Here is a 22,540-nt window from a genome sequence, read left to right as displayed (position 1 = left end):
GTGGTATCTGATTACCTGAGCCACTGCTCATTGGATCTCAAATTAGCATTGATACTCCATTTCCTTCATCTGGAGACACACCTGCTTTGGACCACAAAATACTGGACAGAATAAAAGTAGGCTTTCATTTCCCTAAAGATTAATATCAGGAGAAATGCCCTTCTGTATAAAATCAATTCAGTGCCTGAGACCCTCACCCCAAAGCCAGCTCAGTGATGCTAGTTGAAGTGGAAGTTGTGTTAGGATAAAAGAAACTCAAAAAATAATTTTGTCTTGGGACCAGTACTGCCTATCACAAGCCCTCTTAGGGGCGATTCTGCCAGGAGGCAGGAGATTGGCTTGTTAGCAGTTAGAATGCTTGGCTCAGGATTCTGGGGTGCTGTGGGCTCCCATGCCATGAAACTGAAGCTCCTCCTAATTCTGGTTGCTGGAAAAGCCAGTCTCTCTGGGCGGACCTTAGCTCTTGCGCGGCATCCACTCATGGATGATCTGGAAGCCTCGCAGATGCCTCTTGAGATATGTTTCTGCCAGCCCCAGGCGTGGCCTGCAACCTGCTCACCCAGAGGTCAGCATTTCCTGGAATGACAGGGAGGATACACACAAAGGAAGTGGGGGGACATGGCAGGAGGCAGCTCTCAGCAGTCCTTAGGCTATTTTCCACATTACTGTGAATGGTATTTTGCCCCCAGGAGGCTCATAACACAGTCAGAAGGATCTCCCTGTTCCCCAGACCCATCAGAAAAGGTTCCCCAGACCCATCAGAAAAGCCAAGGGGTGACAGTCATCAGCCCAGGGGGAGAGCTTCCTGGCAGGGTACATGAAAATTAAATGCAAAAGAGGGGCCAGAGACAGCTGTCCCTGAGCTCAATCTGAAGCACAGGCACCTAGAGAATAACCACACATAGGACCTTCCTGTCTGGTTTGAGAGGTTCTAGCAAAGCCCCCCTGCACAGTCCACATCTTACTCCCTCCACTGACATCCTGAAAGTCCACCATTGGAACATGGTTTCTTTGGGTCAAGCATCATGCTTTCTCTTTCAACAACTTACACCTTAGTGTACCTCCTCCATCACCTCTGTTTTTCTGTGGCCCAAGGCTAAACAGAAGAGAGTGGAGAGGGTGCAAACAGCAGGGTCCCCACTGGTCTACATGGCTATTTACTGAGAATTAGGGAGTGCTGTCCTCTCTTGTTGGCCAGAACTTGGTAAACAGAAGTTGGTAAACAGAAGGCATCTTGGGGGAAGAAAAGGGCAGCCCTTCCTGAGCAAAGAGATACACCAAGCCTTGGCCAATAAAACATGAGCAGACTCTCAGCCCTTATTTGCTCCCAGCTCACAGGTATACACACTACAGCGTATAGCGCCAAAAGCCCTGTCTAAAGAAAGAAAGAGAGATAGAAAGGAGATACCCAAGTACTTGGGGCAAAATTCAACTACTTCTCAATTTTGCCTAAGGATACCCATTTGGAGATAGATATAGATATAGATATATGACTATTTTCAACCCAAAAATATCAGGACACACACTCAAGCAATGGCACAGAATATCTGGCCCCTCTTTTGCATTCTGTAGATGGGCTGAACAGTAGAGGATGGCAGTGACAAGGACCCTGGGGGAACAGTGTAACAATGAGGTGCCCCTTTTCCTTTAGGGGACAGAGAAGCAATGGAAAATCTCCCCATGATGTGCTATGCTGTGGAAAGACCATCTCCACAAGCCCAGAGCAGGACTCTGCTCACAGAGGTCTCATCATCTTCAAAATATACTGACACACTCCGGTTCCAGACTCTCAGAGCTTTTGTTCCCTCTCCACAGTGGCAAATCACCTTTCTCCACAGTCAACCAGTGGTTCTTTCCTCTCTCAGCCAGAGTGTTGCTGGGAATAATGCAATGTTTCCAGCTTAATCATTTGTCATCATGCAGAGATTTCACTGATTTCAAAGCTAAGGTGCCTGGAAGAATCGAGCATGCTCTGAACCAGGATGCCTCAGGGCAGAGGGTTCTGATTGGCTGGCTGGCTGTACATGATGAAAACCACACAGGAGAATCCCAGAGGCCCTTACTCGCCAGTTTAAGGCTGTCTTTCCAGGAAACCAGGGCCTGGGGCCGAAGACAGCTGAGATGGGCTGTGCTCATAAATATACCCTGTTGAAGGCAGGTGAGGACATCCAAGTATGCAAATAACATGTACACTGAACACACCTCTCTGGTCTCTGATGGACCACTTCAGTTTTCTGACTTTGTTGCAGGCAAACATTAGCAGATGCCCCATCCTGCAATGCTTGGCATAATTATCAGGTAGGCTCCAGGCAATAATTACTCACTAATGGTTAGCCACTGCTTTGAGCCAAGAGTCTCCTATCTGCTCTCCCTACACCAAATTCAGAGTCTTGGGTGGTAAACCTGAAAAACAAAATAAAACAAAACAAAAAACCTAACTATTACCATGGCCTGGCAAGAAAGCACATTATCTAAGATATCACTCCAGGTCCTATAAAAATAATACATGTTTACATGGGGATGGCTGATCTGAGCACAGATTGAATATATAAATGTGGCTGTTAAATCTAGACTCAGAAAATTCGGAGTCTTCCAAAAATAAAGGAATCCCTACAAATATTTTTAAATCTTTTTTTAAGAGGTCATACTCTGACAGAGAGCCAGAATTAATGCAATGGGACCAGCCACCTGCTCTTCTTCCCTTCCCATTTGCTTATAGAACCTCAAGGCAGTAGACTTGTTGAAGCCCAGTGTTAGAAACAGATGTGACTATTTATAAACCAAGAAAACTGAAGTGTTTTAATCCAACACAGGGTGGCAAGTAGTAGAACTGACAAGCTTTAGGAATCTGAAGAACAGGCAACAATTTTCAATAATATCACCTCTCCATTTATTGAGCATTTAATATGTGTCAAGCAGTGTGCAAGCTATTTCCCATGTATTATGTCACTTAATTGTTAGAGTAGTCCCTTATTTTATTCTTTTAATGATAAGGACACTGAACAACAGAGAAGACAGGTAACATACTCAGCCACACAGCTGAGTAGCCAAGGCTTGATGATGTCTGTAAATTACTTTAAAATGCGCCAGCTTAAACAGAGTGGTATAATATAAGTTAGTTCCAATCCTCACCCAAGGATGGTTAGTCAACATCTGAAGTATTGTAACTAACCAGGGCCGGTGACTTAGCCTTTGAAAGCCTTGCATCAGAGTCTACACTGTTTGTTAAAATGCATAAGAGATGTTGGAAACAATTTATCAACGAGAAATTAAGCAGTGTCGAATATGCATAATTGGTTAGAAATGCCATCCAGGCATCTCTGCCCTTTGGGCACAAGAATCTGGCAAGCCTAGAGCCCTTTGTGGCTCCATTCTTGGCCTAGGGGTCTTACTAGGGTCTATTTCATCTCTCAAAGGATGCTGTCCTCTAATCCCACTAGAAGGTGAGCCAAAACCTGCAACCACATTGCCACATCTGCCTCAAATAAATCTTCCTTGAAATAAACTTGTCAGAGTTACTAAGTCAGTGCCTCTCAAACTTTCTCACTTCCTGATACTTGCAGAAACTGACAATATTTTTACTACACCCTGGGGCCAGAGAGGGAGCCTCTGCCTACTGCATGCCCCTTGTGCCCTCTGGCTGTCCACCTGCAGGGTTGAGGTGATCCGCTATATCAGCAAATCTTGAGACCCTTCCCGGGACACTAGATGAGGCAGAGAGCAGGATCCACACTGAGCTTCAAAAACAGGCTGTATGGCTATTTCTGTGCCTGGTTACTAACAAAGAATGGTAGGTAGGGTAGAATTGAGTCTGCAACTTGCTTTTGTAGGAAGGTTGTGGAGGAGAAGGCCCATAGCTCTCACCTGCCTATAATCACTGGAAATGAGTCCCCACATAATCTGCCCATTGGGCGTGGTCAATTTGGCATAAGTCGGGTTGCAGTGCCAGATCTGTCTGCCTCCAAAGTCTATCCTGGGTCCTGGGTGCTCCCCTGCTTCTGGAGCCTAAAGAAAGTGAATCAATGGTTATTTGTCCAACCCAAAAGTGAAGCTCTTCAGAAAATGCCACGTCAAAGGGTTCTGTCCTTGGTGCTGTGCTGTTTCATACTTTTATCAGTAAGTTGAATGAAGACTGAGAGTCACATTTGTCAAATTTGCAACTGACAGATTCCAGGACTTGTGAAGGTCAAATGAGATAATATGAGAGAAGTCATTTAATAGTAGAGTAGGGCTCAACCCATTGATGAGGATGACACAAAGTTTAAGACTATCTTAGCAGCCTGAAACAGGTCAAAACTGGACCCCCTAAAAGAAATTGAATGTGACAAACAAAAATTCAAATTTTAGGCTTCAAAAAATATTAATGGATAAAGTACCAGGTGGAAGAAGGTTGTGGAAGACACACATATAATGAGGGTGGGAGAAGCTTAGAGACCCACTGGTTATGAACCAGCAGTGGGATGGGGGCTGCCCTAAGATCTTAAAGGGCTGCCCAGAAACCCTGCCATGCGGATGAATTTTGACATTGGGCTTTGCTATCTACACCTCCTGTAAATGGTGACCTGCACAAAATGAGATGTGGAGTCAGACCTACCTGTACCATGAGCAGCAATGAGCTCTGCATCAATGTGCAAAGCAGTTAAAAGAGAAAGAGCCCTCTATCACGTGCTACTGAAGTTGAGTTGTTCCCATCCCCTGCAAAGGCTCCCAACTTGCCAGCACAGCCAGGATGCTTGGCTCAGACAAAAGAGGTGGGAAGAGAGTTTATCAAAACCTACAACTTAAGATTTTCTTCACAGAAGATGGAGGAAATGGGAGGAGGGGGTACATAAAGACAGGCAATCAATTACCAAGGAGCAACTGTGTGTGCCCTTGAATAAAAATCTCTTTATTTCCTTGAATTTTCCTTGAATTTACCTTTTTTTTTTTTTTTAAGTTTTCACCTTTGCAAAACCTTTGGACCTTTTGACCAAAGACAACAGGAAGTCAGCCAAGTTTAATGGAGTTTTCATTTTGGAAAGGATGTTATCTGCAGCTCCTCTGTGCCCACCAAGCAATATGGTACATCCATGGTCTAGAGACCAACTCATTAGGTGCTCTGTTTACCATCAGCTGGTGAAAAATGATAATCATATGGAAGAATAAACACCAAAACATGGACATCACTGCCTGCAGACTTCCCCAGGAAGCTACTTCCCACTTCCTGTAGATCCACAGCTGTTTCAGGATGTGTATGCCCTCTACTGTCCGACCATTCAAATACTTCTCTTTTCAAGCTCAGAAAACCAAGTTTAAGGTAGGGAGAGAGAGAGAGACAATCAAATAACCTTATGTTGGGTCCAAAGGGAACTGCAAATGTGTCTAAGACAATACCTGCTTTCAAGAAGCTTGCAATTAAGTGGGGATATGAGATATAAATACTGAAAATACAAGCCAATAAATCATATATTACCAGGAAATTCTTGGCAGGCTGAGTTTTCAGAAAGTCTCTCTGTATACTACTGTCTGCACACAAAAATGCCCAGACCTGGCATGTGGCTAAGTCTACTTGTAAAATTTGTTACCTGGTTAACATGCTGTTCCATGCCTAGCAATATTTTTAAGTTTTCAAATATAAGTTTTAAGTGAAAATGCCATTCTTTCAAAACAGTATGTGCTGGAGAAATGACATATTTTCAAAGCGAATTTTCTATATTTGGTCATGTGATATTCTGTAAGCTTTTTTATAAACGCTCTTTAGAACATTCCAAAAATGAGCATCATCAAATTAAAACAAGAGAACTTCTATTACATTGCCGCAAATCCTAGATGTAAATAAAATACCATTTCACTCAATAATGATTGCCAGAAATATAAATACAGTTTAGAAAAATTATTTAATTAGTTTATTTTTAAGTATTTGCCAAGAAGGCTTCGGTCTTGCTAGTATTAAGTCCTGGGAGAAGGAACAAAGGAGAGTGAAATGAGCTACAGCAACTTCATGCAATTAGGCCTGGGTTTAGCAAAGCTCACTCTCTCTGCTCCACACCCCCAACACTCGGCCTGGAGCCAATGACAGCCAAGATTCTTTGTCCAATTTGACATCATGCACATGGTCAGTATCCTGCCTCTTTTGCCTTTGCCTCCTTTCTTAGATCTTCTCATCCAAGCATAAAGCCAGCAGCCCCTTTGAGGACATCTGATGCCTTCAGGTCAGTAGGTAGTCTCTAAAATGAAATGTAAAAAGGTGGTACAAGAAAAGGGGAAAGCGTAGGGATTCCCTACCTTTGTTGCAGGCTCTGAGACAGCCTTGGAGAGGGCTCAGCTCACCAATCCCAAAGGCTTCAGCTGCAGTGGACAGGGGCATGGTGACGGGATGTAACAAGGACACCCCCCGTGGCGTCAACTGCTGTATTCCAGCGCTGACCACAGATCACTGCGGTTAGGTTACTTTCCTTCTTAGAGCCCCAGGCCCTGCCCTCTGCCTCCTAGTAAGGAAACAATGTGCCACCAGATAAACTGGGAGAAGCTGCTAAATTCCCTGAGACTAAAAGTGCAGCTCCATAAATTTATTACATGCCAAGAGCAGTTGATATAATGTACAAGAGCTGGGAAAAGAGGCGTGAGGAGGAATGAACAGAAATCCTGCCACCTCTGTGGGGTTTTTGAAAGGTTAGAGCTCAAAAACACTTACCCCTGCCCCCCGTTTCTCCCCACAAGACAGCCCAAAGCACAAGCCAATTTTATTAGCAGCTCTGAGACACCCAGAAGTAATCCAGAGAAGAGGGTAGATCCATCGTTTCACTTGATGTTGCACTGCAATTTTGCAGCTAAAGACACTCTTTGGGCCTGAACTCCCGGGGTCCCTCAGTCTGGAAGAACAGGTCTAAATGATGCCTGGGCTAGTCAGAGGCCCAGCACTGTCTCGGGCCTCTCCCCATCCCCAAGTCTCACTACCTTCCACAGCAGCACAGAGGGCTGAAAGCATCTGGGAAGACTTGAAGGGGTTGGGTATATCTCTCTCTAGCACTGCTCAAACCAATGGCCTGTTCTCTGCAGTTCCTATGGCATGCACTCGGTAATGGAACACAGGAGCCCATGTCTACACCTCCTACAACAAATGAAGACCACTAAATTATAAAGCTCCCCTGCAAAATGCAAAGCATCTGTCACTAACATGCTAATCCATTCATTTTTCCCCATGTATTGGAAAGAGAGAGAACAGATAGTGCTTGAGTTTTACTAAGCCCTAGACTGTGTCTGGTATTTTAAAAATACCTTCATCATAGATGTGTGAAGCAAAGATATAAGAAACAGGGGGCAGAACCTGGAGAGGGATTGCCCCACCTAATGGCATTCCAATCATAAAAATTTTTCCTTGACACCTGACACTCCTGGACCAAGCCAACCCTATGTAGCGGCCAGGTACTACCTGCAGGCTTTGATTGTGCAGACTTTGTCCTACCTCCCAGAATGTGGGATTAGGCCAACGGGACATTATTCCTAATGGGCAAGGTCAATATTTTAATCACCAATCTCTTAGTTCATGGTGGAGTTCATTTCCCTAGACCATACTGTTTTGAGCATGCACTCATTGAAGTTGGAGGCATGCGCCAAGGAAGGGAACAAGCAGAACAGTGGCCCAGGTGTGCTCTGTTCCAAGCTTGCTCCATAAGTAGCACTCTGGGTGTTACTCAACCTCCAGGGATCGTTCTTTTTCCACTGGAAAGTAGTGGGATTCTCCTAAGGGAAGGTGAATACTTGGGATGCTTTCAGAATAATTTCAAGTACATTGTCCAAGACAGTATGTTTACATCGAAACATGAACTACTTGAAAAATGAAAGAATCTCTGTGTGGATCTTCTAGCTTCTTTGTCAAGTTTCTGCCAGATCCCAAAAGGAACTCCTAAGTCTGCAACTGGGTCCAGAAGGAAACAGCACTAGGTAAGCATGAAGTTGAAGCTGCCAGGGACACAAGAGCCTTGTATCCACCGGCCTCCTGGTCACGTCCACCTGCAAATCCACATGTGCCTCAATTCACCTTGTCCAGAAAAGAATGCAGTACTCCTGCCCCACCACTTCCCCCACAACCTGCCTCAGTCCAGATTTCTCCAGCTCCATGAATGGCATCATCTCCCACAGCCGCCTAGGCAGGACACCTGCAGGGCAGCCCCACTGACCGTTCTTTGCTGCCCACCACCTTCACCACCATATCCACCATCTGTCAGCGCTAACTCCTATGATGTACTTCTCAAATCAGCCCCTTTCTCTCCTTTGCCACCACCTTTGATCAGCCCCAGTTCAGGATGCTTTGATTTACTGCAATAGCCCACTTCCAGTTATTCTCCACGTGGCCCCTGCTTAACCTTGCCACAGTACAAATCTGGTCTTGATTCTCTTCCTGGAGATCCCCAAGGCCTGACTGCTGCCTGATGGATAAATCCCTTAGCTGGACACTGATACTGCTCCTGGTGCAGCCTCTGCCATGTTGCCCCTTGCCCCACTTCCCACCTCTGCCTTGAACTCCTGCAGACCTCGAGGGCTGTGCTCTCACCTCTCTGTGCTGCTTCCTCCCACGATCTGCCCTTAATTCCCTTCCATCCGCTCCACCCCTCCTCTCCTCCTCCTCCTTCCCCTCCTCCTCCTTCCTCCTCCTCTTCTTCCCTCCTCCTCTTTCTCCTCTTCCTCCTCTTCTTCCTCCTCCTCTTTCCTCCTCCTCCTCCCTTCCTCCCTCCTCCTTCTCCTCTCCTCTTCCTCCTCTTCCTCTCCTTCTCCTCCTCCTTCTCCTCCTTTCCTCCTCCTCCCTCCCTCTCCTCCTTCCTCCCTCCTCCTCCCTTCTCCTTCTCCCTCCTTTCCTCCTCCTCTCCTCTTCCTCCTCCTCCTTCTCTTCCTCCCTCTCCTTCTCCTCCTCTTCCTTCTCCTCTTCTTTCTCCTCCTCCTCCTTCCTCCCTCCTCCTCCTCCTTCTCCCTCCTCCTCCCTTCTCCTCCTCCTCCCCCTCCTCCTCCTCCTCCTTCTCCTCGTCTTTCTCCTCCTCTTTCTCCTCTCCCTTCTCCTCCTCTTCCTTGTCCTCTTCTTTCTCCTCCTCCTTCTTCTCCTCTTTCTCCTCCTCCCCCTTCTCCTCCTCCTCCTTCTCCTCCTACTCCTCTGCTTTCTCCTCTTTCTCCTTCTCCTCCTTCTCCTCCTCCTCCTTCTCCTTCTCCTCCTCCTCCTCTTTGTCCTCCTCCTCCTTCTCCTCCTCTTCCTCCTCCTCTTTCTCTTCCTCTTCGTCTTCCACCTCCTCTTTCTCCTCCTCCTCCTTTTCTCCTTTTCCTCCTCCTTCTCCTCCTTCTCCTCCTCCTTCTCCTCATCCTCATTATCCTCTCTCTGTCTCACCCTCCCAGGATTAGGTGCTTTCTCTTCCTATTCCCAGAGCACTCTCTTCATGCCTCCAATCTCTCACTTCCCATGCCTGCATTTGCATGTAAATTCTCTATTCCCACATACGTTGTGTCCACACTAAGCCATGAACTCCCTCCTGGCAGAAGTAGGTCTTTCATCTCTACACAAATTCTCACATAGTGCCTAGCACATAGTAGGCACTCAATAAATATTGCTCGAATTGACTAATTGCTTGATCAATTAATTGATTAAATATTTCATAACATCATATCAACGTCTCTTACTAAAATATGCAAATATATGTGCATGGAGCTTGGTGAAATGCAGGCATCGAGGGATGTTACGAACCCTTTTCTTTTTCTGCAGTCCCCAATTGAACCTACTACTGCCAGGATAGAGATCTCCCCGGGGACCCAGGCCTCTGGACTCCTGCACTGACCATCCCCTGCCACTGTCTCCTGCCATCCCTACTACATTCTCCTTTCTGACCCTCTGCATGTGGCTTTTATCACTTATACCTCCTCGCCAGCTCAGCAAACACACGGGAGCTGATAAAGGTGTGATGAGAGGCCTAAGCTCAGTTTTCATTCTCTTTGTCTTGATTTTCTTTGACCTTGTGTGTAAATAGACTCTTTCTTCTGATGCTCACCCAACTCTTTAATATGCAAGGCCACATTCATCCTCACCTCCTGGGCTGCAGGTGTGAAACAGCAAGGGCTTATTCCTGGCTTTAAAGAGGAGAAATTGAGGCCTAGCCCAGAGAGGGCACTCGCTGAAAGACATTCAGCAGACCTAGGATTAGAAGCTCAGTTTCTGTATTCCCTGGCCAGTACATAATATTTCTTCAATTGCTCTGAAAATGAAAACCTCAGGATTATTTTGCAGAAAGAAACAAAAATAGGCCTGGAAAGACCGTAGCCACATTTCTGACAAGCTCCATTCAGAGGGCACTGTAACTTACATAAATGATTTCCTATTATACCGCAATTGTCACTGCAACACGACAGTCTTGCAGCTTCCTTGAAGTGTTCTCTTTGTTGTTTTTGTACAGATCCTCCAGAAAGAAGAATCACATATGGTCCGAGCAGGGAAACAAACCACATGACACCCGCAGACCCAGATTCCCCTTCAGCATGACTCTTCCTGAGGACCAAAGAGAATGCCATGAATAGTCCCCCATGGGCCTGAGCCCTCTCCCACCTGTCTTCCTCCCAAAGCCCTGCTGTATCCCTGCAAATAGGATTCCTTTTTTTGAAAAAAAAAGAAAGTCAACAGTTTATGAAGAAGAAACGAAGTGGCAATTTCCCAGCATGGCTGGGAATCAATACAAGCTGTTGTCAGGGTTTTCCTTTCAAAGGGTGGCTGCCACACTTCTCCAAAGTCAAGAGCGACAGAGCTCCAGTGCTTGACTTACAACTGCTTCATCATAGCAAGATATTTTTAATTTAAAACTCACTGCAGTTGGGTTCGAACTCAGCTGGGACTTGATTTACTGCTAATTCATTTCTCTGATTCCTATAATTCTAAGCTCAGTCACCAAACAGTTTAATGCTGATAGAATCACCAGTGCAACGCTTTATGAATGGGCGTCAGGGGAATTTTGTTAGTGTGTGTTAGCAACTGTTATTCACTCTGGAAAGGAGGACCGTGCCTGTACCAAGCATGGGGGGGCCCTGTAATTGGGCACGTGAATTACCAGTGTCCCCAAGTGATTCAAACCCAAATACCACTGAGAGGGTACCCCCTTTTACCCCAACCCACATACACACTCCCACTCTCTCTCTCTGTCTCTCTCTCACACACACACACACATGCACATACACAATCATTACTGTGTTAGATGAATGCCAGGTGGTGAAAATGCTTTCCATGGGAAATGCCTAACTTCACTCCCAGGTCACTACCCAGTGGTGGAAACCATGGATTTACAGTCTAATTAGAAATACTCAGCCCTTTCTTGGATGGCAAAGTTTTCTCTTCCCAAGAGAAAATTTGTTTCAATCATCCAAAGTTTAGGGAGATGTGTCTTAATAACTCAAGCTTCCTTTGTTAATTTGATAAAGAACACTTATCTTTGTCAGTTATATTGAAGCCTCTTATTCAAGAAGTATAGCTGGATAAAAAAAAATTGAGAAGGTGAATGTCATTACTCACATATTTTGCAAACATCCATCTTGATCTGTTATGTGCAACCAAAAAGTGCCACTTGTGGGAAACATGTCCACAGACCTGTCAGAGTGGCATTCACACTTCTCGAAATGGTATCTTTATGAAATATACACCTGAAGGCAGATCGCAAGGCCACGGTCGCTAAAGTTTTGTGAGAATTCGCAGTCATTTCTGGGAGTCTCAAAAGCAAATGACAAAGACAAGAGGCAGGCAGTGCCTCTGAAAGTTGGGGCCACAAGTCCCTGCAAGTCCCCATTTTATCAGTACAGTGAATTCATTCTTCTGGTTTTTTCACCTCTGAAGTAAACCAAAACTTGAACGCTTCCGGTTAAAGGCCACCATCTCCCAAAATGCCTTTCTAGGGAACCCTCTTTCCAGGAGACATCAATAGGCTTAAATACACCCACATAAAGGGATCCCCATGGCCCAATAACCTGAAAAGCAGTGGGCGAAGAATAAATAGGTTTCCCAATAACAGGTCTTCTTCGCCTGTAATTCACCCTTGTGCATCTCCGTGAATAGGACAAAAGAGAGGATGCTTGCAAAACTTACTTGGTCACAGAATGCTTTTTCCATGGAGGATTTTATAGACTAGTCTTTGGAATGTTCTGCTAAATTCAGCTTGGTCTTCCCCCCCAAATCTATCAGCGCCTAAACCCATAGTGAGTTTTGCACAGAGAGAAATAATTTAATTCCATGTGCATCCATGAGCAATAGCACTGCACCTACCTGTCCCTGACCATTATGACCCAGGATGCTGGAGGGTGACTGAGGGGCTCAGCCTGCACCCATCTGGATTCATCTGAATCCTCTGGAATAGCCAGTCAGCCTGACTTTTGGCTCTGTCCCTGCTGCAGAGCAAGAACCCACCATATTAGCCTGGTTCACACTTCCCTAGTATTGATATGTTTAAGGTCATTTTTCTCCACCTTATCCTGCTCCATTTATTCCTTCTATTTTTACAGCAAATATTTATCCATTGCTTCCAGTAAGATAGGCTCTGGGTTGGGCAGTGAGTATACAAGAAGTAAGAAATGATCCCTCTCAACCTAAAGTATAAGGAAATACATGATTCCCATTGTTTTCATTGCCACTGCCAGTAGCAGCTTCTTCACCATTATTAAAAAGCATGAATTGAGTTACTGATTAAACCAAAAACTGCTTGAAGCAGGGGCTGACCTACCTTCTGGGAGCTGCAACTCTCAGGCAAACACCCTAATGCAGGCCCATGTCTCTAGGTCGGTGAGTTGCTCACATCAATCAGTGGTTAGGGACAAGTGCATTCAGGGAGGAAGACAGGGTCAGTATCTAATGGACAAGAGAGCTGGAAAGAGGTCACAAGCACAGCATGACCATCAGTCCTCTGCCCAGGCTGACCCTAAAGGGACTTCAAAGCACAGGAGTAGTAAAAAATGTTGATGAGGGGCAGGACTAGCTAAAGGCAATGACTTACAGGAAATAGTTTATGCAGAAATGTCCCCTGTTGCATTATATTTCAATGCTTTCATTATTTCTGAAAACTAGGGGGGTGGCAGAGGTCATTACGACCTCTCCCTGCTTCCCAGCAGCCGTGCCATCCCTGAGATAGTCACACACCACTATGCGGAAGGCTTGCTGTTGTTTAACAAGTCCCAAAACATTAGAAAAGTCTCCCGATATCGGATTGGCACCCATTCTTCATGTGGTTTCTATTTGGGGTTTAAACTGGATAACCCACAGTGTAGTCGACTAGTGTTGACATAGACTCGTGAATTCTGGGACTCCTAATTGGAGTACCCTGCCCTGTCTTGCCATCTGACTCTGTTCTGAAGAACTTTATGTTCCTTGCATGGAAACTATTATCCCAGACTCCCAATTTATGTATCTACCCAAATCTGCAGAGTCTCACCTGACATCACGCCACCCCACCCCAATTCTGACTGCAGTCATTTTCCTGTTCCCCTTGTTATCATTGCCACTGCCAGTAGCAGCTTCTTCACCATTATTAAAAAGCATGAATTGAGCTCTTGACTAAACAAGACACTCCTTGAAGCAGGGGCTGACCCTACCCTCTAGGAGCCGCTCCTCTCAGGCAGATGCCCTAACGCAGACCCACGTCTCTAAGTCAGTGAGTTGCTCACATCAATCAGTGGTTAGGGGCAAGCATATGTATTTAGGGAGGAAGACAGGGTCAGTATCTAATGGACAAGAGAGGCCCCAGTGATGCTTTCTGCCATTCCTCTGATCCTAAAGTTCTTACTGTCTTTTCTTCCTTTAGAGGCAAAGGCTGAGCTCCTGCAGGGGTAACTCTGACATACCTACTGCAGGGAGAGCCAAGGAAGCCCCAGCCTCAGGGCCTGACCCACAGAGGCTCTAGCTTGACCTGGTATCCCAACCCCAAAGTGAGAGGAGTTGACTGATGCCTCGTGGGCTGACCTGTGACCAGTGAGCTACAGCAGACCAGAAGGACCCGTGGATTAACTGCTGGCTGTGCCTCTCCACCACAGACTATTCTGAGATATAGTGTTCACACCAGGCTTCCCTGGATACCTCCTGAGTGACTGAGCCACCAGCTGCTTTTCACTGGGAAGCCAGGGCCAGCTTGGTAACACACTATTTGTTCTTCTTCCTTCCCTACCTCTCCTCCTTTGCTTCACTTTTGCTTCCCTAGGACCCCACCCCTCAATAAAGTGGTAACACACAGCTTCTGCCTTGAGCTCTACTTTCTAGGGAACCCAGACTGTGACTGGGGTGAAGGACAGACAGGCAGAGGGGGCAAGGTCCAGGCTCTCCATAGGTTTGACAAGAACAGTCCTGCTTGCATCTGTTCTGTGCATTGGAATTCCACATAAAATTTCACTGGAGCAAAGACTTTCACTGTATACATATTAAAATATGTTTAATCACCAATCTAGACTAACTTCCTCATTTTATAAACAATAAACTGAAACATAAAATGATTTTTCCCAAGATGCTTTAGTTAGAGTTTTCTACATCTATCTGTATCCAAAGCCCAGCTTTTTCCACAACAGTGGTTTTTAAGCAAGGGGACATACTGGAATCATCTAGGAACCTAAGAAAATGGACATGTGCCTAAGTAGCCATCTCTTTCCTTGGAAAGACAAGGGGCAGGATAGGCTCTGAAGAAGCCTGAGCAAATGCTGAGGCCAGAGGTGGACTCTCTACCTGCTTGGCACAATTCTGCTTGAGAACCTAATGCTTACACAATCACCAGAATCCAGTACTTGGTTTATGTAATGCAAAGGTTCAGTGGAAATTTTCACCATAGAAGCCACCTCTTTATTCACATTTGAGAGTAGACATAGGAAAGTGCCTGTCTTAGTTCAGTGTTTCTCAGTGGATTCCAGGTCCACTACACAGTATATCTACTTTTGTGATTTCACAATCCATGTGAGTGTATTAAGGATCTGAGAAGTCCTGCAGCAAGGAGTAACTTTAGCTTTGCTTTACACCCAGGGTTTTGCAAACTTATTTGACTGTGGAAACTTTTTTGTATGTAATGCCTATTCACTCCCCCACAGCATATACTTTGGGAAACTCTGCTCTATTTTAAGTATTATTTTCAGGAAAGCAGGTCTGAGATGGAGAGGAAGAAAATGAACTCCAACTGACTCTAGCAACGTTAGCTGACATTCCAGGTAGGCTGCTTCTTCAGTTGCACATCCTAAAGTCTGCTACTGTCTCCTCTCACTCTCTAACCCTGCCACAAGAACGGAAGCAATCCACCAGCTATGCCTTGCTTATTTCTTTCCTCTTGGCCTCTGGGCCAAAGCCAAGGAATGATTGGTTCACCTTCTAGTGTGAGCCTCCACACTACCAAAAGGGAAATCCAGCTGTGCTCTTTCGAGAAGAGTTCAGTGAGTATGTCAGATAAGGAACTGATCTTGAGCAAAGACCGGGAAAGCCTTTCAACTGCCATGGTTTTCCTTTCCTAAATTTCCAGTGACCTCTTCCTCAACTGCTTCTCTCCTCGCACTTCATAATGAAAATACTCTACACTGTAAGACCTTGGGAATTAATTCAGCGAGGCTATGTTCAGTGCATTGACTGAGGAGGCTCTATCCTCTTAGCTAGTGATCTGTTTTGTGTTGGAGTGACAAAACATCCCCAAATCCGATTTGCTGTTGCGAATCCTGGTTCATGGAGGAAACACCATAGAGGGGAAGGGGAAGATCCAAGCTCAGAAGGAAAAGAGAGGATGCCTGAGATCTCGCCAACACCTGTTGGTTTCAGTGTGCACAGGACGTTACCTGCCAGTGTTTTATCCACTCATTCCTACTGCTGCCTCAGAGAGGAGGTGATAAAATTCCAGGTACACCCCTTCTAGCCACCTCAAGTTGGACACAACCTTCACTCACCTCACAGTGTAGAGAAGTCAAAGAAATAATGCATGGAATAAAAGTTTGTCTTTTGGAGAAAAAGAAAAAAAAAAAGCAAGTAACCAAAGTGCCTCACTTGTGGATTTTTCCTAAAACATTTGGACCAGAGGGACTGAGCTTAGCCCTGGCTTTGGATTGGGACAGAACCCAACCAGGCCCATGGGCTCCTTCAGGGATTCACACCTACACCTTTTGGCATCAGGATATAATTCCTGATGCCTTGCCTAGGCCTGCACCATCTCAGGTCTGAATTATTTTCTTCATGTAAATGGGGACCTATCAAAATTCCTCTAAGTGCTACAGGATGGCTATCCCCCAACATGGTCCATTGGCACCAACATCTGATGAGTCTCTGCTCCGACCACCATAGGATCCAGGCACCCAGCATGGCATCATGTCCCCAGGCACAGATTTCTTCCCTGTTTCTGGATCCTAAAGTCAGAAACTCTAGGAGTAATAAATGCATGACTGAACAAATGTCAAGCACCTACCGCGAGTGGTGTAATGGTAAGAATCTTTGCCCGAGAGTGAAAAAACCATCCATCCCTTACCAACCTGGGGCCTTAGACATCTCACCTAAACTCTCTTCTCAGCCTTAGTTTCTATGCTGTCAAAATGGGAATAAACAATACCTACCTTGCACAGCTACTTTAAAGACAAAATGAGAAAGTGCTGTTTCCACAATACTAGCAACTTGAAGCAGTCAGCAGGGAGAACTAGACTCCTATCAGAATTGGAGCCTCAGAGAGTCTAAAGTAAAGATGGGGACTTCACTCAATTCGTTCATTCACTCCTTATTTTTTCCTGGGAGAAAATGGGAATTGCCAAATGAGGTGACAGTCACCCTCAGGACCTGGGCACTCTGCTAGAATGATCCATGCAATTTTATAACCTACCAACAGCCAAAGAGAAGACTCATCCCCCTTGATGCATGGGGAAATAGAGTCTCAATGAATAAATACATTTGCCTGGTATCACAGACGTAGTGCAAGAGACTAGGACCAGATATTCTAAACTTCCTCCCCAGCCCTCACCCATAAACCTCCCAAAGGGGCAGCAATACAGTGAACACATATATTCTAAGGAGGCAACCAGCACAGTGATGAGGAGAAAGGTCAGATTGCTCACAAGTGAGACTTGGCTCCATCACTAAGTGGCTATGTGATCTGGGACAAAGTCTTTAACCTCCTGCATCTCAGTTTCCTCCTGGAGGAAATGGGGACTGTAATAGCCTATCTGGGTTGTTATGAGGCAAACTACTTAAATGGTGCCTAGCCCAAATGAGTGCTCAATAAATATTGGCCACCATCATCATTAATTATCATCTTTCATTCCATTGTTTTTACAAGAACTGAAACCAATACTAATATCCTCACAGCCTCTTCCCTTGGGAGGCTGATGCCACAGGACAGGGCAGGGGTGTGGGGGCTTACACCGACTTACACAGGGACTCGGGAAGCTTTTCTTCCAGGCTGCTCTATACCAGGCAGGGAAGCAGCCTCCTCCTTCAGGAACAGGCCTGGGCTGTGGGAATCAGGACCCCTGCCCGTCTTTCATTTCAAGATCCATCTCTTACCACTTAGCAGCAGAGCCCCCTTCAGTCTCCCTACAGGCTCCACCTTCCTACTACAACTTGAATGGTGCAGCCTGGGCAGTGAGGACAACGTGAAAGAAGAAAGAGAAAGTCTGGGCAGCTAGAGGGGATCAGGTGGGAGTCCCGGGAGGGAGCAGTGGAGCTTGCAGCTTTTAAAGAGACAGTGTCCTGTCCACGGGGCCCTGTGGGGACCAAGCATAGCTCGATAGAGCCTATAGGCCAATTATCCTAATCATGTGCATCTCCCAAACAGCCGTTTGATTTATTAGTGAGACGTCTTTTTAAAATGCCGCTCTTAAATATAAATAACACTTAATCATCCAGCTGTCGTTAAATTCATGTTATATTGATTTCTTGGAGTGCCGCAAATTTGAGGGCGAATGGGCTGGCGGATGTGCGCACAAAGCCAAGAGGTAGATTAGCAAATGGTGGGGGCGGAGAAGTGGGGGTTGGAGGGAGAGGAAGGGAGGTGTCAAGGGAGGGAAATGAACCTACTCAATAGCCCAGGGTCTGAGCTAGTTTCACATTGGGTAGCGCCGGACACAAATAAGAAGAGAAGAGACACTGGCACATCTGTTGCATAGTCTAATGACAGCCAAGATCACGGTCGTGTTTTCTGTATTGCTGCCGCCCCCTTGTAACCCACCACAGAGTCACTCCAACAGGTCTCTGATGTTCATTGTCTGCGTATGCCTTCTCTAGGTGAGGATGGGGAGAAGCAGCTAAGAAATGCCCCCTAGCTGGCTAGAAGTAGAGAGATCCACTGCGATTTCTTTGCATCAAAGCCTGATGATAACTATGAACCAAGAGCGGTTAATGACCCAGCCCCTTTAGCTCTCTCCCACTTCAGGACTGTTGCCATCCTAGAAAGCCCCCACTTCATTCCCAGCAGCCCTCATTGTGATGAAAAGGATCCCGAGGCCAAGTGTATGTAGGCAGACTCTGCCATGCAGATTTCCCTGTCTGCAGGGAGTAGCAGCAGCAGGCGACAGAAAGGCACAGAGAAGGAGAAAGGAAACAAGTTGACTGCCTTGGAGTCCTCCAGAAATGTCTGCAGTGTCCCGGTGGGCATCCAGGGTGAAGTCCTGGGAGGACAGAGGAGAGCCCCGGGAGGGTGTGATTGGGCAAGAAGGAGCAGCTTGCAGGTGACCCACGCCTAGTGCTCACAGGAGAGCTGCCTTAAGCACCATCTACCAGGCAGTGAGGGTCTGCTGAAAAGAAGCATTCATGGCTGGAGTTTTTCTAGTGCGAATCCCTTCTCAGTGAGAAAGACCTCAGAGAACTTAAAAGGAAGGGCACAGAAGAGTGGCAGAGAGGGTGAATGACAGCATGTCATGCTCCAGGGCTGGGCAAGAGAGCCAGGAAAACGTGATATATACTCCGCTTTACAGAGATGTTAATTAATGCCTGCCTTGTCCTAGAAACCAAATTGGTACCTAATGCTAAGTGCAGAAAGTGCGGAGATTGTTTGAACCCAGATGTTTAGCTTAGAACCAGCATAATGACTGCTGGCTTTGCATTAAAATGATGGATCCTGAGGCTGCAAATACATGAGAAAGGAAAGAGGGTAGGGAGGAAAGCAGAGAAAGGAGTGGAGGTCTGCAGGGAAGATGCAGACATTTCAGGAAGATCCTGTACCCTATCCCTTTGCCTCTTCCAGGTCTCATGAGGGACTGTTTACCTGGGAGGCACCCACTGTTGCTGGAGCTCATTATTTCTATTGCAAACCATGTGCTGCTGTACACGTAGGTGGGACCTACCTGTCCACGCCCTCGAGGGGCATGTGGGGAGAAATGTTCCATTTCTTCCACAGCCCGGAAGACAGAGGTGGACCCCATTGACACACATGGCTAGGGGAGCTGACCACATTTACCCAGACTCTGAGAACGCATGTGGGTATATATCTTGGGTGTGTATGTGTCTGCACACGCCCACCATGCTTAAAAAGCAAATAAGGTTTCTTCCCCCTACTGGGGTCTCCCCATTGTGAGAGATTTGCTTTATTCCATCTACGCTTTTCAGTCAATCAAAGGGCAGCTCACACAGCACACAGCGGGAACACAATCTCCCTCCCGGGGCGTCTGCGCTTCTCCCCAACCTAGCCAGAGACCTTTGCAGGAGCTGAAAAAAGTTTGGAAATAGCGGAGTCAGGGTGCTGAAAAAGCCCTTTCATTCAGCCCCCATCTTCGGGATTTACAAAAACAACCAAATTCTGAGCCTAGCACTGAGGCCTCCTTGTTCAAAAGAATGTTTGCTCCTCTCCCATCATGTTCTGGAAGACTTGTAACATATTTTTTCCACTGGTGGGTTTGTGGGATACTCTGAACACATGATCTTGGACAGAGGGTACAAGCTTATTCAGTTCTGGGGGAGAATGATATGATCAGGTTGCCCAGAAAGGTACCTCAAAGGGACAGCTCCAGAAACGCAGGAGCTTGTACATGTATATTCAATTCCAAATTTATTTTGGAGCTCATGTTCTTCACCCTATGACAACTGAGACCCTAAATGAGTTGCTCTTAGACCCTAAGAAGGGAACTATGGAAAAGCCTCTTAGAACCCCAGACACTTCCTACCTCCTCCAGAAAAAGTTAAAATGAGCAGCCTGTGAAACTCCAGCCAGAGAGAACAAGAATGAAAATGCTTTCGGGAAATAGGACCTTAAAGAACGGGCTTCTGTGGAGTGGTTCTACACTCGGAGCAGCCCTGGGCTCTGGGGGACGCTGGCAGACCCATGAATGCTTTGCCTCCTCCAGTGGGCACCGCCGCCCGCCGCGGTCGTGAGGGAGGGAAGCCTCCTCTTTTGGAGAACTACACCCCTCGTGCTTCCCCCTTCTAGTTATCTTTCTCAGACACACACCTCGAAAGGCATGTGACAGGTGTTCGCCAGCCGGAGGCACCGGGGAAGGCAGCCCCATGTGCCAAGGAAGGGTAGGGAGGTGAGAGGGGACCCAAGTCCTGTGTCTCCAAGCCCTGTCTGCTTGCTGCTAAGCAGGGACTGAGGCTGTGAATAAGGTCATACCTTTTAAGGAGGATATGACCCCCGTACCTTCCCTAGACAAGCAACATACGCGGCGATGCTTTAAGCCGCTTTCTGTCTGAAATCTCGGCGCATTCCCGGGGAAGCAGTGCCACGCTTCAGAAAGGCGTTTGTGCTGCCTCTTACTGGGGAAACGCAGTGTCTGTTCCATATGCGCCGCCCTACAGAACTGCAGCCCCAACCGCCTATGTGGCCTCCTCTCCACGCGTTGGGCCATCACTCTCTCCAAATAGGCGTCCGAATATCTGTGGTTCTGTCTCCCGTTGAAATCCCAGGGTGTCCAAAGGCCACGGGGCCGCGATGACACTGGGTGGGTCTCCGGAGACCTCCCAGGACTTCTCCCGTTTTAAAGCCCAGCTAGGGATGAAAAGGGCTGAGAGCTAAAAAATCGCTCCCTCAACCTTTTCGGGTGGGAGGCAGAGCCGGGTATACACAGAATCCCACCCCGAAAGTCCGGGAAAGAGAAGTCTGAGTCCGGGAGCGTGAGAGGAGAACGCACCCGGGAAATCCCTGCTCCGGCCGCTGCACCTCCGCGGGCGTCCAGGTGGGACGTGGGCAGGTGCTCGAGCGCCGTGTGTGCCGGTGTGGATCTGTGTGTGTGCCTGCGTGTGTGTGTGTGCGTGTGCCGCGGGCTGGCTCCAGGGCACCGAGGATTCCCGGGCCGACCCGGGCCGGGTCTCTCCGACCGCGCTGCCCTCACCGCCCGCCCGGCCCCGCTCCCCGGCTGGCCGGCTCCTTACCTGGACGCGCCGCGTTTCCCTCCTTCAGCGGGAGCGCCGCATTGACACTGCAGATGGAGCCTATGCCGCTGCCTCTCGCCCTCCTCTGAACGTGTGCGTGTGCGCGCGTGTGGCTGCCTCCTCCAGCCCCAGCCCTGAACGCAAATACTCCACCGAGGCACAGGGAAGCCAGGAGCAACCGAGGAACGCGGAGGGCGCCGAATCAGAGCCTGCGGGGCTTGACAGCTCCTCTTGCGGCGTCCAAGGTGGGCGTAATGTCCAACAAGAAGGTCGGAAAATGGGGATCGATTCCGAACACCCCTTTCCTCCACCCAACCCCGGAGTCTGAGCAGCGGCGGCGGCTCTCGGGGGCTGCGGTGGCGACGCGGGGCTGCCCCCCTTCGTCCCCACCCCCGCGGGCTGAATGTCCTTGATGCCAAGCGGGCACAGCGGCGTCACTCCGCGCCGCCCATGCTCGCCCGGTCGGGCCGCTGCCCGGGCGCGGCGAGTGCGCGGGGGACCCGCCGGGGAGCGCTCTCGGCGCCTCTGCGCGCCTCTCTGGGTAGCGGCGGCCGCCCCCCGGCAGCCAGCGGCCGGCCGCGCCGCTGCAGCCCCCACCCTTGTCGGGGGATTTGCCGGGCAGTGCCCTGGGGCCGGGGCTGGGGGGCCTCGGGAGCCGCCGGCTGCTCCCCGGGGAGGCGCGGGGCTGCGGCGGTGGTGGCGGCGGCGGCTGGCGCTGCGGCAGCGGAGAGCTCGGCCGCGGGCCGAGCCGGGCCTCCCGGGCGCGCCCCCGGCCCCCCGGGCGGGCTGCTAGCAAAGTTTGCAGGGGGCAGGGAGCGGGGCCGCCGCTGGCTCGGCCGCCGCCGGAGCTCCCGGGCTGCCTGCTGCCGCCGCGGCTCGCTGCTGCTGTGCATTGAAGCCCGGCCAAGCGCTGCAAAAACTCCAGCTGCCTGGCGCTCTCTGGGTCCTCCTCTCCTCCCTCCCGCCCTCCCTGCTTCCCTTCCTCCCTCCCTCGCCTCGCCTCCTCTCCTCCCCGCCGCCCGCCGCCCGACGCCCGCCGCCGCTCCCTCTCTGGCTCGCTCTCGCTGGCTCGGAGCTTGCGGCTGACATCTAGACCGAGGGAGAGCTGCCGGCAGAGGGGGCAGGGGGCGCCTCCCTACACTCTCCCACCCGCCGCCTCCTGGCTCGCCGGCTCTCGCCCTACTAATGTTTGCCGACACCCCCCTGGGTCCCCTCGGCCCGCACGGAGCCACCCTGGCAGTGGCGATGTGGGGCGGAGAG

General features: G+C 48.4%; 1 protein-coding gene across 1 annotated transcript in view; it reads right to left on the bottom strand.

Moving 5' to 3' along the window:
* The window catches only part of PLXNA4 (plexin A4), a 455,015-nt gene extending 433,598 nt beyond the window's left edge, over positions 1 to 21,417 (bottom strand). Inside the window, exon 1 of the mRNA XM_021936279.2 lies at positions 21,281 to 21,417. The gene's annotated coding sequence lies outside the window, so the exon portion shown is untranslated. The remainder of the gene's footprint in view (positions 1 to 21,280) is intronic.
* Between the last annotated feature and the right edge of the window lie 1,123 nt (positions 21,418 to 22,540).

This window comes from Papio anubis, chromosome 4 (genome assembly GCF_008728515.1).
Source record: "Papio anubis isolate 15944 chromosome 4, Panubis1.0, whole genome shotgun sequence".
NCBI lineage: Eukaryota > Metazoa > Chordata > Mammalia > Primates > Cercopithecidae > Papio > Papio anubis.
This window is presented reverse-complemented; position numbering and strand designations above follow the sequence as displayed.